A 14,484-nucleotide genomic window follows, 5' to 3' on the forward strand; every position below is an offset into this window, starting at 1 on the left:
AACTTCCTGGTATATGGCTGTGTTGAACTTGGACCTCAGAAAACACAGTGGAGCCTCTCCAGGGTGCAGTTACTCCTGCTTTTTTCGACCACATCGTTTCCTTCCCCTCCCCTGTCTACGTATGTGCCTGGACACAGAGCTCTGTGAACACCCAGCCTCTTTTGCAATGACCTTTTGCGTCTTGCACTCCCCGTGAAAGGTGTCAATGGTCGTCTTTTGGACAACAGTCAACTCACTCAGTCTTCCCCATGATTGAGTAGCCTACATAACTAGACTGAGAGACCATATAAAGGCCTTTGCAGGTGTTTTGAGTTAATTAGCTGATTAAAGTGTGGCACCAGGTGGCTTCATCATTGAACCTTTTCTTTTCTGAGATACTGAATTTGGGCTTTTCATTTGTTACCAGTTATAATCATCAAAATTAAAATAAATAAACACTTTAAATGTATATCAGTCTGTGTGGAAGGAATGTATACATTATACAACTTTCACTTTTTGAATGGAATTAGTGAAATAAATCAACTTGTTGATGATATTCTAATTATATGACCAGCACCTGTAAATGGGCTAGATATAAAACATACTGATGTTTCACCCAAACAGAAACAGTCCTAAAATAAGCTGATGGTAAAACTGCTCAGGTCATGTGTTCAGTTTAATTTACCAATCATGATCACAGCAGATGAAAAGAGAGCCACCTTTGTGATAATGAAAACTGTGAATTTCAGCACAGGTCACTAACCCCAATAAATGTCATGTCCTCGTACTCCCCTATGGTCTCGTTGAGCTCAGCGATCTCTGTCTGACTGGCTGCTGCTGCAGTTACTTTAACCTCTCTGCTCTATGTCAGACCAGAAAATCATCACAGCGGAGCCGGGACAGACGGTCATTCTGCCATGTCGAGCTCCAAACAACGACATCATCGGTGTAGAGTGGAGCAGAGCTGATCTGCAACCAGAACACATCTTTCTTCACCACGATGACACGTTTGATCCAGTAAACGAGCGTCCGTATTTTGACAACCGGATGGACCTGCAGGACAGACAGATGGAGGACGGAGACGTGTCTTTGGTCCTGCAGAAAGTGACGTCTGCTGACACTGGAGTGTACGAGTGTCACGTCTTCATGAGAGGAACAGACCCCAGGAAGAGAGCTAATCCGGACGGTGACCCCATCTGCATCATCCAGCTGAGGGTCAATGATGCAGAAAACTGAATAAACGTTTGAGTGAAATACAACTTAGTCAAAGCCAAATGTGAATTAGCTGACTTAACAGCACACTTAGAAAGACTGTGAACCACTGAGATATAGATATTTACGCGTGATTGACTCGGACCCACCACCTCAACTCCACGTTTGAATAGTGAAACAGTCTTATTGACTTACACAAACACATTAATGTTACAACAGCTTCCACTTGCCAGTTATCCTTAACCTGTTCATTTATTTCTTAATCTTTATTTTGATCATATGAGGACTTTGGGGTCTGCTTCAGAGACTACAGGAAAAGAAAGGAACCAGTTCAAACTGAAAAATCTAATCTGATCACAGTCAGTCAACAGTGAGGCGGTGTGGTGTTTGTTAGTGCCTCACACCACAAGCTTTGTTAAAAAGAAAATACTTTAAAAATAAATTGTATTTTTCTCTTCACTTAACGTTTACTAGTAAGTCCAACATATTTAATTCGCACGAGACTGCATGAAAAAAATCAAGTTAAATAAACAGGACTTTTTTAATTTTAGTGTGTACATCCGTCCCACATGATCTGCATGTGGTGATCTAACAAAGTTAGCAATAACCAAGTGACACACCTGCACACAAACACCTGGTAAAACACTAAGGTGCTTTCATTTTATTTCATAACTTGTTGTCTACTCAGGTTGTTATCTGTGTATTTTCAAATAATCACACATTGTTTGACATCTATGGGAAATATCTGCTGTAATGTCTGAGTCTCTCTGCTGGACTTTACTGTCTGTCTGCCTCCTGTTGGTCTCTACACGTGAGACTGAACTCTTTTTAGATCAGATAGGAGTTCTGTGAACATTCGCTACATAAACATGCTCTGAAACATTTTGCAACATGTCTGAAATGGTGATGTCCACTGAGCTTTGTTGCTGCATTTCTGTACATATGTGAGGATGTATTTATTTCAAAGATCGTGCACAGTTTCTACTTTTATGTTTATATACACGATTAAAAAAATAATTATTACTTGCATGTATATATCTTGGGTTTATGTTTTTATATTTTTAGAATCAAATTTATTATATCGTATTAGTTTAATAGTGAGTTGTGCACTAACTGGTGCATGTTTTTTTTTTTTGTATTGTATTCTGTCTCAAGTGGTCATTGAGTTCTGGCTCAACTAGAACTGATCTTGGGGCTTTTCCACAGAGCAGGTAAAACGGGTTTTGCTAACCGTCAGGTGAGGGTTTGTTCCCAGAATAGAGACCATTAAAATTCAGCCAACGACAGGAAATTTAACTTTAAAGACTCCTGGTTTCTCTTCTTCATTTTCTCATACCAAAGTCTGGCATGTGGCGTAGCAGATCTTGCCTGATATCAGAAGCTGAACTAGGTGTGGGATGGTTAGGAATACCAGGTGCTGTAAGTTTTGAGGAAACTGTTGTTGCAGTTTGGTGATAAATTAAATAAATTTAATGACATTGAATTGGATGTCAAATTGTATGTTTACAGGTTTAAAAGTATGGGTCAGATCAGTTTTTGGATGACAATCAGCCTCCTCTACACTCTTTTATTAACTCTGTGGATAATAAAGCAGCTGTCAGACTCTCAGTCTTACGCTTACATTACACAGCAAATACAGTTTAATTAAAACTTTATGAGACTTGAAACACTTCTTCCTGTGTCATGGCCTCTCACACTTGTGGAACTGGCCATAACCTAAGAAACGCCATCCTGGAACAAACTCACACCTGATGGTTAGCAAAACTCTAATTGCCAAGGTCCTGCACAGTTTCTACTTTTATATTTATATACAAAAATTAAAAATAAGTTTTTCTTGCATGTATATATCTTAGGTTCTTTTTATGTTTTATATTTTTATATAAAACATAATACGATATTTATATCATATTAGTTTGATGGTGAGTTAATACACCGTTGTGCACTAATGTGGTGTATGTTCTGAAAGATGATTAAGTTTGTATATTATTGTATTGTATTCTGTTTTATCTCAACTGGTCATTGAGCTGTGGCTCAACTAGAACTGATCTTGGATCTTTTCCAGAGAGCACATGAAACGGGTTTTGCTAACCGTCAGGTGAGGGTTTGTTCCAAGAATAGAGATGATTAAAATTCAGCCAGTGATTTTTTTTTTGACTCCGGGTTGGCATTTTCTAGTTCCTCATACCAATGTTTGTCATGCTCAGCTGATCTTGTCTGATATCAGAAGCTAACGACTGCGATTTGTGATTTGGTGCTGTAGAAATAAACTGAATGAAATTGATTTGGATGCATTTTAAATGTTTACACCTTTTAAGGTATGGGTCAGACCAGCTGAATATGCCAAACAAACCTGCTCTGGATCAGGTTACCGTATTTTCTGCACTATAAGGCGCACTTAAAATCCTTTAATTTTCTCAAAAATCGACAGTGCGCCTTATAATCCGGTGCGCCTTATGTATGAATTCAGGTTGTGATTACTGATCTCAAATCGATTTTATTTGGCACACGGCGCTCAAAAATCTGTCAAAAAATGTTTTAGTACGGCTTTGGTAAGCTACAAAGCCGCACCACTTGTCAGGGCATTACTACTACCGTAGTCAGGAGTCTTGCGGACTCTGAGTAATCTGGGTCCAAAACCTCCCCGAAACCGGAAGTGACGTCATTTTCGCGGAAAATGTCGTTTTTTACTTGTAGGCCTTATAAGCCTTTACTGGTGTTTTTAAAAGTCGTGTTTGACTTTATGCTTTTCTGAATAGTTTCTGGTATGCTTATAACTGAATTTGCACTGCTTTAAATTGTTTATTTTTATGCACATACTTTTTTCTCTGCAAATTTGCACTATAGGATTGTTTTTTGTTTTTTCTGCAGTTTATAAAAATTGGTGTATCTCAAAAATAAAACAATGAAGACACTCAAACTAAATTTCCTGTTGTTGTAAACTCTTTTTTGCAACTTTTTTGTATTTAAAGTTTTGAGGGATAAACCTCTTAAATTTCTCTAAGTAGAAATATATGTAAAAAACAAAACACAAATGATTTTCAAATTTTTTGTAGTTTATTGCACTTTTTTGCAATTTATGTAGTTACTATGGACTTAATGCATACATATTATTAGAATTTGGGCTATAACAGTTGTATTGATGTATAGCAACTTGAAATGCTCCCAAAAATGGCTCCACAGCATGTTAAAATATAAAGTAAGCTTTGGCATTCTTGGTTCTATGGTAGGTCTTAAAGGGTTAACATTCAGGCATCCATGACAACAGAATCTATTAAATTTAATGAGGTTTGAAGTTAGCAGGAAGTTAGCTTGTTAGTTTCCACCTAAACATGATATACCATGCTCTGACTGAGAGATTTCTGAAAAAAAATAAAACGTACAGCTCTGCTATCACTTCGGACATAAATGAAGACAGAAAACAAAAGTGACTTTTGTAGCGTTACTGAAGGGGCTAGCTGGTATATAATGATGTGCTACGTGATTGCTAGCGACACAGCTATGTTAGCATAACATAAACTCAGTGAAGCTAGAGAATGAACGCTAACTTTGTTCCACTCGATAAAAGTTAACGTGAGGGTTCCCAATGGTTAGGTACAAATGCAATCACATGGCAGGATGCTGTAAACGGACCAAACTTCAGTCAGGAGAACAACTGAGATAATCCAGCGACAATATGAGGTTAGTCATTAATATACTGCAACAACATGGGAATAAAGCAGCTGCAAGAGAAAACAGCATTAATGAATGAATGGTATGGAAGTGGAGGAAGCAAGAAGAATGAGTTGAGTAAAGTTTGACTTATCTGACTGTTTCGTTTCGCTTAATTCACCTTATGATGCGAAAAATGCGGTATTTGTTTAGTTTAATTTACCAACCATGATCCGAGCATGTGAAAAGAGAGCCACATTTGTGACAATGAGAACTGTGACTTTAACTTCAAAACAGGTCATTAACCCCATAAATGCCTTGTACTCCCCTCTTGTCCAGAATAATGTAAACATTTTTCAAAGGTATTGTGCACTGGGGACACATGAGCACTTGAAGTACTTGAATTATATTTTCATGGTATTGTTTAAGTGAAATGCTATTTATTTTTCTACTACTATACACTGACTTCGGTCAGTGATAAATATATTTTGTAACCTGCTGAACTATTTATATGTACAATATCTACAGATTTCAAAAGCTTTGAGACAATGAACAACAAAACTGTCATGGTACTGGGTCGTGTGACCCAGTATGTGGGTTTTTAATGTATCATTTTGTATTCATTGGTGTTCTAGTTTCAGTTTGGCTCATCTGGTTAATTTCCAGATTGCTGTTTAGTCCTTTGTTTCTTAAATTCCTTTTGTCATCTCCGCCTGTACTCAGTCTCCCTGGTTCGTGGGCCTACCTGTCATGTGTCATGTCTGTGTGGCTCTTGTTGTCAAGTTCGTTTCATGTCTATGTCTCCATGTTTCCTGTTTTATTTTGAAAGAGTCTGGTGTTCTTTGTTCACTGCATTTAGTTTTACTCTCCCCTGTGTTGTCATTATGTTTCATTCTAGTCAGCTGTGTCTTCATGTGTCTCCACTTCCCCTGATCACCTCATGTGTGTATTTAGTCCTCAGTCTTTCAGTGTTCAGTGTCACATCGTCTGTGTTATCTCCCCTACCCCTTGTCACGGTTTCCCAGTCAAGTCATGGTATGTTGTTTAGTCATAGTATAAAATCACAGTAAGAGTCATAGTTTCCCAGTCTATGTTCAGGTTTTCCCTCAGTTGCTTTGTTGTTGTTTTTTCCGTGAGTTTTCAGCACTAAATAAAGGCTCGCCTTTCGTTAAGTCCAGTTTTGTCTCCTTGCCTCTGTCTGCTCTTGGGTCATCTACTCACACCACACGGTCTGCCCTGGCAGTCTGTGACAAAAACATCATTACTCTCACTTAAATCTGTATTTCTGTCTTACACAATTGCAAAACTGGGCTTCCAATCAACACAATGAGCAAGTGACACGCACACACACTAGTTTGAAATCTAATTTAACACAGCATTTAAAATCATGCTGCTGGACCCTTACTACAATACCACAATAGTAAAGACATCATTATTTAAAAAAATAAAGAACATGTGTCTCCAAAAGTTGATTCTGTTCATCTGGACGTAGTGTTTTTGTGGGAGAAACGTTTCTCCCACAAAAAAACAAACCAAAAAAACGCTACGTCCAGATGAACAGAATCAACTTTTGGAGATTTACTTTCCTTGATGATTGAGAATGCATCAAGAAGATAAAGAAAATGTGCATAAAATGGCACGTAGCAGACTAATACCCTCAAGCAGATGCACTCAGTTTATGTTCAAAACTGTGAGCTTTCCCCAACTTCTTTAGTCAGTCAGAGACGTATTGTTGATGTCTGTGGCACTATGGCGAATGTCAATCATTCGCCTAAGGACTCAAAATTGTATATCTCAACTGCAAATTATCCAATATGTCCCAAACTTTCATGTGCAGTTCACATGAAATTTTGACTGGTGTGTCCAAGGACGATACATAATCGCATGCCATAAAGTTAGTGGGAATCTTTACCGCCACACACCTCCTGGACACAGTAGGCATCCAATCATCATCCCACGCTCAAGACAACCACATGATCATGTGACTCAGCAACACGCCCGTGTTGTGTCTCTTCTAAACCGCACACGCTCAGATGTGCACCAGGGTGCGAGGACCCGCTCATCACTTCTTGTAGCTTAATATAAAATGTGTTTCTTATATTTTTGTCGTTTCTTTTGGTGCATTTTAATGTTATGTTCTGTAAAAGGGATGATAAAATCATGTATAAAACTTATAAAAAAATAATATTAAATACTTTTTTTTCAGGGCAGCACGGTGGCACGGTGGTTGGCACGGTGGTTAGCACTGTTGCCGCACAGCAAGAAGGTCCTGAGTTCAATTCCACCATCAGGCCGGGGTCTTTCTGTGTGGAGTTTGCATGTTCTCCCCGTGTTTGCGTGGGTTCTCTCCAGGTACTCCGGCTTCCTCCCACAGTCCAAAGACATGCAGCTTGTGGGGATAGGTTAATTGGATAATCCAAATTGCCACTAGGTGTGAATGTGCAAGTGAGTGCGAATGGTTGTCTGTCCCTGTGTGTTGGCCCTGCGACAGACTGGCGACCTGTCCAGGGTGTACCCCGCCTCTCGCCCTATGACAGCTGGGATAGGCTCCAGCGCCCCCCACGACCCTGGAAAGGATAAGCGGGTGGATGGATGGACTTTTTTTTCAAATCTTACTTTAAATTGGAAAACAATGTAACATAAGAACTGTTTCATGAAATGAGTTATTGGCCTTCACTGCTGTTGTTGCACTGTGGAGTCAAAATGAACTCCCCGCCCCTCATAAATGTGAAGTTTGTCAGACACTGAAAGCTCGTGTTAACGTACTGAGTGAGAGTTGTTGTCCTGTTTTTGTTTGTTCCTGTTTATTATCAGGCCTTCAGGCAACACTGCATTAAAAGCAGAGCTGGTTGTGTAGTGCAAAGCAGTGCGTGCTAATAAGATTATAATCGATTTAAATCAAATATAATTTGAGATGGAAATGAAATGCTGAGTGTCCTGATAAACAAGTCCCCGGAAAAGGAGACTGACTTTCTGAGCAAACACACAGTTCAGGCCTCGGGGCTCAGCACTGAAACACTTCAGTTACTCTGACTCCACCTCTGTCAGAAACCAGTCAGAGCAAGCTGCCGAAAACTCCCACCCAACCAACCCACACCACCTCACACGCGCCTGGTAAAAAACTCAGTTACTTTCGCTTTATTTAATAACATGTTGTCTAGTCAGGTTTTAATCTCTGGCATTCTCAAACAATTGAACCATCGTTGGACATCTGTGTGAAATGTCTGTTGTAGCTTCTGCGTCTCTCTGCTGGACTTTACTGTCTGTCTGCCTCCTGCTCGTCTCTGCAGGTGAGATTAAATTCTTTTTGAATCAAACTGTTTTAAATCACTTTGTATTAGTGCAACATTCCTGCAATTGAGATTTCCACTGAGTTTTATTGGTGTATTTATGTGGATAGGTAGAAATATATGTATTTCTTCGATCCTGAGATTCATTATATTGTATTAAACTTTCTACTAAATTAAAACTTTGTCTGCTGCAGTTTTCTGAGTTTTCATCTGGCTCTTGTTATAAGTTTTTCAATTTTGTTCATAAGAACAATGAATGTCAAAGGTCGCATTTGATCTTTACGCCCTGACAGAAGTTGGTGTAAATCTGTTATAAATCAGTTCTTCCATGAAAGCCGGCTCCGTGTAAGAGCAGAGGCAGCTCCTTTTCCTTTTCAGTTTCTTCTTTCATTAACTCTGTGGATAATAAGGCAGTCTGTTACCTTACACCTGTATTATACACAGCAGACACACTTTAATTAAACCCCCCCCCCAAAAAAAACAGCCACGGTGACACTTTAAAGACTTCACCAAAACCAACCAGGAAATATTTGTCAACCTAACAAATGCTAAAATACAGGTTTCTGAATACAGGCGTAAGAAGATATATTAAACTATGTCCACATGATGAAGTATAATCAGTAAATTAAATACAATTTAATTTAATGATTGTTGTTGAGGAGCATTAGGTGAGGGCTAGTTCTTTTAGGTTCAGCAGCTAACAAGATGGTGTATCAGTCAGGACACAGGAAGGAGGACAACAGGCATCCACTTTGCTGTATTGTCACCACCAGCTCTTTTATTGCCACCTAGATGCTCAGTGTTGCCAGGAGTTTATAGTCATGAACTTAACACTCGGAGGATCACCACAAAGGATGGCAAACAGGAACACAGCTTACACGAGGAGGTAAAAAAACAGAACTAACCCGGAAATACAATCTCCCCTTCTGGAGTAGCAGCGCAGTACCTCAAACTTCTGCCTACGTCATTTCCCACAACTCCACCTCAAAAAATATCGCAGGAACATAAATCTCAGAGCCTTTTATACAATGATTTAATGCTTTATATTTTCAAGTAAAAGATGGTAAATAAAATCAAAGGCTTCTGAGCAACATTTCAACATGTATCCAGAACAGATATCTGTAAATGTAAATTTTGAGCCCAGACATGTGAAACCTTGATCATAACAGAGTGTGGTGCAGGACTTTTGCTTAATCCAGCATCTGGTAAAGTTAAAGTTGATTAGAGGAAAATGCTGAATGTTAGTGAAAACTCCAATGTCATACATGTTCAGATGGAGGTGATGCTCTTCTTTCTGGTCCCAGAAAAATCTGCGACAATGATATTCGTTGACTGAATTCAATGTGGATCATATTTTGTTAGACTTCCAGCTGATGGTAAACCTCCTCGTACTCCCCTCTAGTTTAGCAGAGCTCAGCGATCTCTGTCTGACTGGCTGCTGCTGCAGTTACTTTAACCTCTCTGCTCTGTGTCAGACCAGAAAATCATCACAGCTGAGCCGGGACAGACGGTCATTCTGCCACGTCGAGCTCCAAACAACGACATCATCGGTGTAGAGTGGAGCAGAGCTGACCTGCAACCAGAACAGGTCTTTCTTCACCACGATGACACGTTTGATCCACTCAACGAGCGTCCGTATTTTGACAACCGGATGGATCTGCAGGACAGACAGATGGAGGACGGAGACGTGTCTTTGGTCCTGCAGAAAGTGACGTCTGCTGACACTGGAGTGTACGAGTGTCACGTCTTCATGAGAGGAACAGACCCCAGGAAGAGAGCTAATCCGGACGGTGACCCCATCTGCATCATCCAGCTGAGGGTCAATGATGCAGAAAACTGAATAAATGTTTAAATAATAACTTATTACATAGCTTTAATTTTTTCTTCTTTTTACTGCTTTTTATTTAAAGTTCTTAATCAGCGGCTGTATTTTGATCATATAACAACTTTACCATCTGCTTCAAAGAAACTGAAGACTCTAATCTGATCCCTTCAGTCAGTTCCTAGGAAGTGAGATCTTCCTGAGATCCTCAAAGTTAAATTGAGATCTTTTTTTAAATGTAGAAGGTTCGCTGGATAGTTTTGTGACAGAAGGAATGATAGGAAAATATTTCATCATAAAACTGTTGGTGAGGTGAAGCTGAACTTTGAATCACGCAAGTCTGTTTTAACGTCTTTGTTAAAGAAGGTAAACATACGGGTTGGGTCTTACTGGATGTTGAGCTGGAATTGTACAGGAAATATGTCGGAAATGATTGACATGCGATAATAATGTATCAAGATCAGCCTGAGGCTACAACTCAGCTGCTGTTTGTCTCTGTGTAGTCTTCAATCTGTGTCGCCTGGAGCTGCTTTTTTGGTTTCTATAGAGCCAGATCAGGTTTGCAGGTAGATCTATACAGGAACATGATCACCAGCTGCAAACACTGATAAGAACAGAGGCGTTCCGCCACAGTACAATTATTTTCAGTAGCTGAATCACCCGCACAACATTTATTATTTACTGACTGCCAGGGACTGAAAAAAAAAAAAAAACAAAACATGAGAGGGAAGCACTTCAAGTAGAGAATCAGATAAAGACACGACAATGGAAGTGAAACTAGTCAGTCCCAGCCTGTTATTTAATGACATTCAGAATATGCCCGCTGACATCAGGAGTAATAAGTTACCTTGACTCAAAGCTGCTGAACCACATTCCTGTATGTTATTATATGTATTCAAGCGTGACAGTTATTTTATGTTTCTGCAATATGCACGCCTGTTCCTCCTGTCAGTCAGGTCTCTGGGATATTAAACCCAAGCACAAGAGACAGCAGAAGAAATGTTACAAAAACATTGATGAATGGTGGTCCTGATTATAAGAGTGAGCTCACAGAGTATAAATCTGACCTCTGACCTCCCGAGGGCCTCAAACTCCAGCTGGTTCATTTGTCTTAAGCTCATTTGTTGAAACTGATTCACATTTTCTTGGTGTTTGACAGAGAAAACCTGCAGCAGAGCTTCTGTCCATCCATCTGATTCACACGCAGTGATCTTTATGTTATTGAAGCCGTTTGAAAAAGAAAGAAAATCACTAAATAAATGCTGGAAACTCTCCACATGGCAGACATACTTCTCTGTCAGTGCTGCTCCCTTTACTTCTCTCTTTCAATTCAAATGTAAATATGAATTGAAATTCAATGTAAAACAAAATCTTATTTATTATTTTAAACCAATAATCACTTTTTACAAATCTGCTACTTTTTAAGCAGATTCAGTCTAACACGTTGGTTTTGAGAGGAAACAGCAAACACTTGAAATGAGAGGTCAGCTGTCATGATGCGGCTGTGTGCAGGCAGGAAAGGACCCAATCGCAGACTACAGGGAGGCGAGAAAGTGAACTCAAAAGGGAGCTTTATTGCTGACACAAGGGGAAAATGGTACTAAACTAAACTGGGAAAATATAAACTAAACACAAGAAAATCGCAACAATAAGCACAAGAAGACACGGACACTAAATACAAGAGGTATAACGAGGGAAGTGAGGACACACGAGGAACACAGCTGACACAAATTACCTAGACGCCAAAGGGGAAGCACAACAAGACACACCAAACATTGAAAGACAACCTTCATGGATCAGGGAACACGAGGGAGAGAGAGTGCATACGTGACAGGCTGGGGAAACATAGATAAACATGACAGAGTGAAACACAAGGAGGAGAAACAAGGCACAAGAACAGACCTAAGTACAAAACATAGACACACGAGGGGGACACAGATCCAATAAAACTAAACATAACAACCTAGGGAGTATAGAATAAACTTTAGACTAACAAGGTGGACTCAAACCATAAATCAAAATGACAAAACACAAGAAAACTCAAAATGCTGAGTTAAATGATCCAGAATTGTGACATCAGCGGTAAAGACTTGATTATACTCCACAGACAGTGGCGGAGTGCTCATTCTTCACATGTGAACTGAAAGAGTGTTTTCCCTGTTCACTGAAGTGAAACAGAGGCTCTGTGAAACTCTGTGTATTATTGTAGGGTCTGTATGTATTTTTGTAGGGTCTACATTACAATCAGAAGCAACTTGAGGTGACTGTTGTTGTGATTTGGTGCTATATAAATAAAATCGAATTGAATTAATCTCATGCTTTAAGTTTCCCAATCTGTAAACGTAGTAAAACACAGTAAAATGAACTGTGTGTGTGTGTGTGTGTGTGTGTGTGTGTGTGTGTGTGTGTGTTAGAAGGTTTTTAGTCAAACTGATATTTGTTGCTTTCCTGTGCAGCTATAGATGAAGATTGTTTGTTTGTTTGCTCGTTGTTTGGTTTAGCAGAGAAAACATGATGGCAGACTAAAGACCAGCACAAAGCGCTTTGTATTCTTGTCTTAATGCACAGAAACTCACATTTTGTCCATGAAAGGCCATAAAATGGTTTTAGAAATGTCTGAATTATTTGCACAGCACATTGTAACAATGATCAATAATAAATGAGTTATTGCTAAATTTACAATGAACTGACTTCGAAATTCAAATATTTACCATGTAATGCACCGGTGTCGTCAATAGATGGCAGCAGATTTTAAATGCTTCACAGCTTTCAGACTCTGGAGTTTCTGCTGAGCAGCAACGAGACGAGAAATGACATTCAGGTTGACTCATATTTTCATTCTTTTGAAGTTCGTCAGAACCGAAAAGCTCTCAGCTCTCTGTTTTCATCCTAAAGTACTGAGTGAGACCTTATAAACGTCTCATCAGACAAAGATCATTTAAAATACAGACAACTGTGACAAAAAAGGTAAAGATGAAGAAAATATTTATTACATTTTTATAATGTTTTTGTTTTACATTTCTTTTATTACTAGTTATATAAGGATTTTTTTTAATTTTTTTTTTGCATTTTTATATTTTTTCATTTATTTGTTAGTTTATTTTATCAGTAGAATCTTATAAAAGAAACAAAGAAAGACCAGAAGCTTGGTTGCAGTTGTTGGACTGGTGGTTCACTCTGATCTGCAGAAACTGTGAACACACAAACACAAAGGAGCAAAATAAGCAACTGTGCACAAAACTAAAGCCGTCTCTGAGAAACTACAAACATATTTACAATGATCATTTTATTTATTTCACTCCTTTATTTCAAAACGCAATTCACTGAACAATGTCAAAGAATATAACTCAGATCTTCCTCCAGAATTTTCACAATAAACATTTGGCAACCAAACTCTGATATATATGCTTTTAATGTGAAAGAAACCCAACAGGAAATCCCCAAAAGTTGATTCTGTTCATCTGGACGTAGCGTTTTCAGTGGGAGGTGTGAGGTTTTGTGTATTATGTAATGTCCCCACTTCTTATTTTTAGCTGCCCATCCAAACACAGCAGATTAGATCCGGCCCCCTGCGCATGTTGCTGATACGCTTCCTGATCACTTTAAAGGAGCAGTTCAACCTTTTAGGAAACAGATTTATCTTCTTTTTACTAAATGAAAAGCAGCTGTACCTTTGGGTCTGTTTTCTCAGATGTCTTAGGTTCTCACTAAAGCTGGATCACGACTAGATGCAGGGTTAGAGGTGGATGTAGGTGGAGGTGTAGGTGTGGTGGTGTGTTTGTCTAAAATAAAGCAAACACAGTCATTAAGTTGTCGTCACATTGTGAATGTTGAAAGCTGCAGAAACACAGACAGGTGAGTGTGTCACCTGTGACAGTGATCCAGCTGGATGGAGACTCTCCATGACCGCTGATGTCACACTTGTAGAGGCCTTCATCAGACCTGGAAACATGCTGGATGGTCATGTGACCTGTAGGCTCCTTCCCAATAAAGACCTCATCTTTATAGAAAGCAGCTGGGAGGTTGGAGGGAGTGGTCTTTGTTTTACAGAGCAGAGTGACGTCACCTCCCTCCATCACAGGGAGGACAGGACTCTGCAGGATCACTGATCCACCTCAACACAGAGACAAACTACAGCATTTCATCCATTTACACACAGCTTCATCAACACTAACTCCACACACTCAGCTTACCAGTGACTGTCAGGTTAACCATGTTACTGATGGGACCCTCTCTGGACTCACACCAGTAAACTCCACTGTCATGAGGCACCATCATAGTGATGGTACAGGAAGAACCAGCTGGTTTTCCCCACCCATCTCCACACTGAGTCCTCTGTTGTTTGCTTGTGTTTCTCCCCAGAGTCCATCCAGCAGAGCTGTCGTCCTCCTCACAGCTCAGAGACACAAAGTCTCCTTTAAAGATCTGAGAGCTGCTGGGACTCACAGTCAGACGAGCTGTGAGGGTTAAAATGAATGTGATCCAGACAGAAAAGTGAACGACTCATTTGTTTGATACGTTTTTTTCTGTTCT

The 14,484-nt window shown here is 39.5% G+C and overlaps 1 long non-coding RNA gene across 1 annotated transcript; it reads right to left on the bottom strand.

The window, feature by feature from the left end:
* Nucleotides 1–12,946: 12,946 nt before the first annotated feature.
* LOC120437566 lies at nucleotides 12,947–13,881 on the bottom strand. The gene is made up of 3 exons (XR_005611241.1): nucleotides 13,820–13,881; nucleotides 13,623–13,733; nucleotides 12,947–13,142 (listed from the first exon to the last, which is right to left on the bottom strand). It is a non-coding gene; the product is annotated as an uncharacterized LOC120437566 (long non-coding RNA).
* Between the last annotated feature and the right edge of the window lie 603 nt (nucleotides 13,882–14,484).

This window comes from Oreochromis aureus, linkage group 3, assembly GCF_013358895.1.
Source record: "Oreochromis aureus strain Israel breed Guangdong linkage group 3, ZZ_aureus, whole genome shotgun sequence".
NCBI classification, from domain to species: domain Eukaryota; kingdom Metazoa; phylum Chordata; class Actinopteri; order Cichliformes; family Cichlidae; genus Oreochromis; species Oreochromis aureus.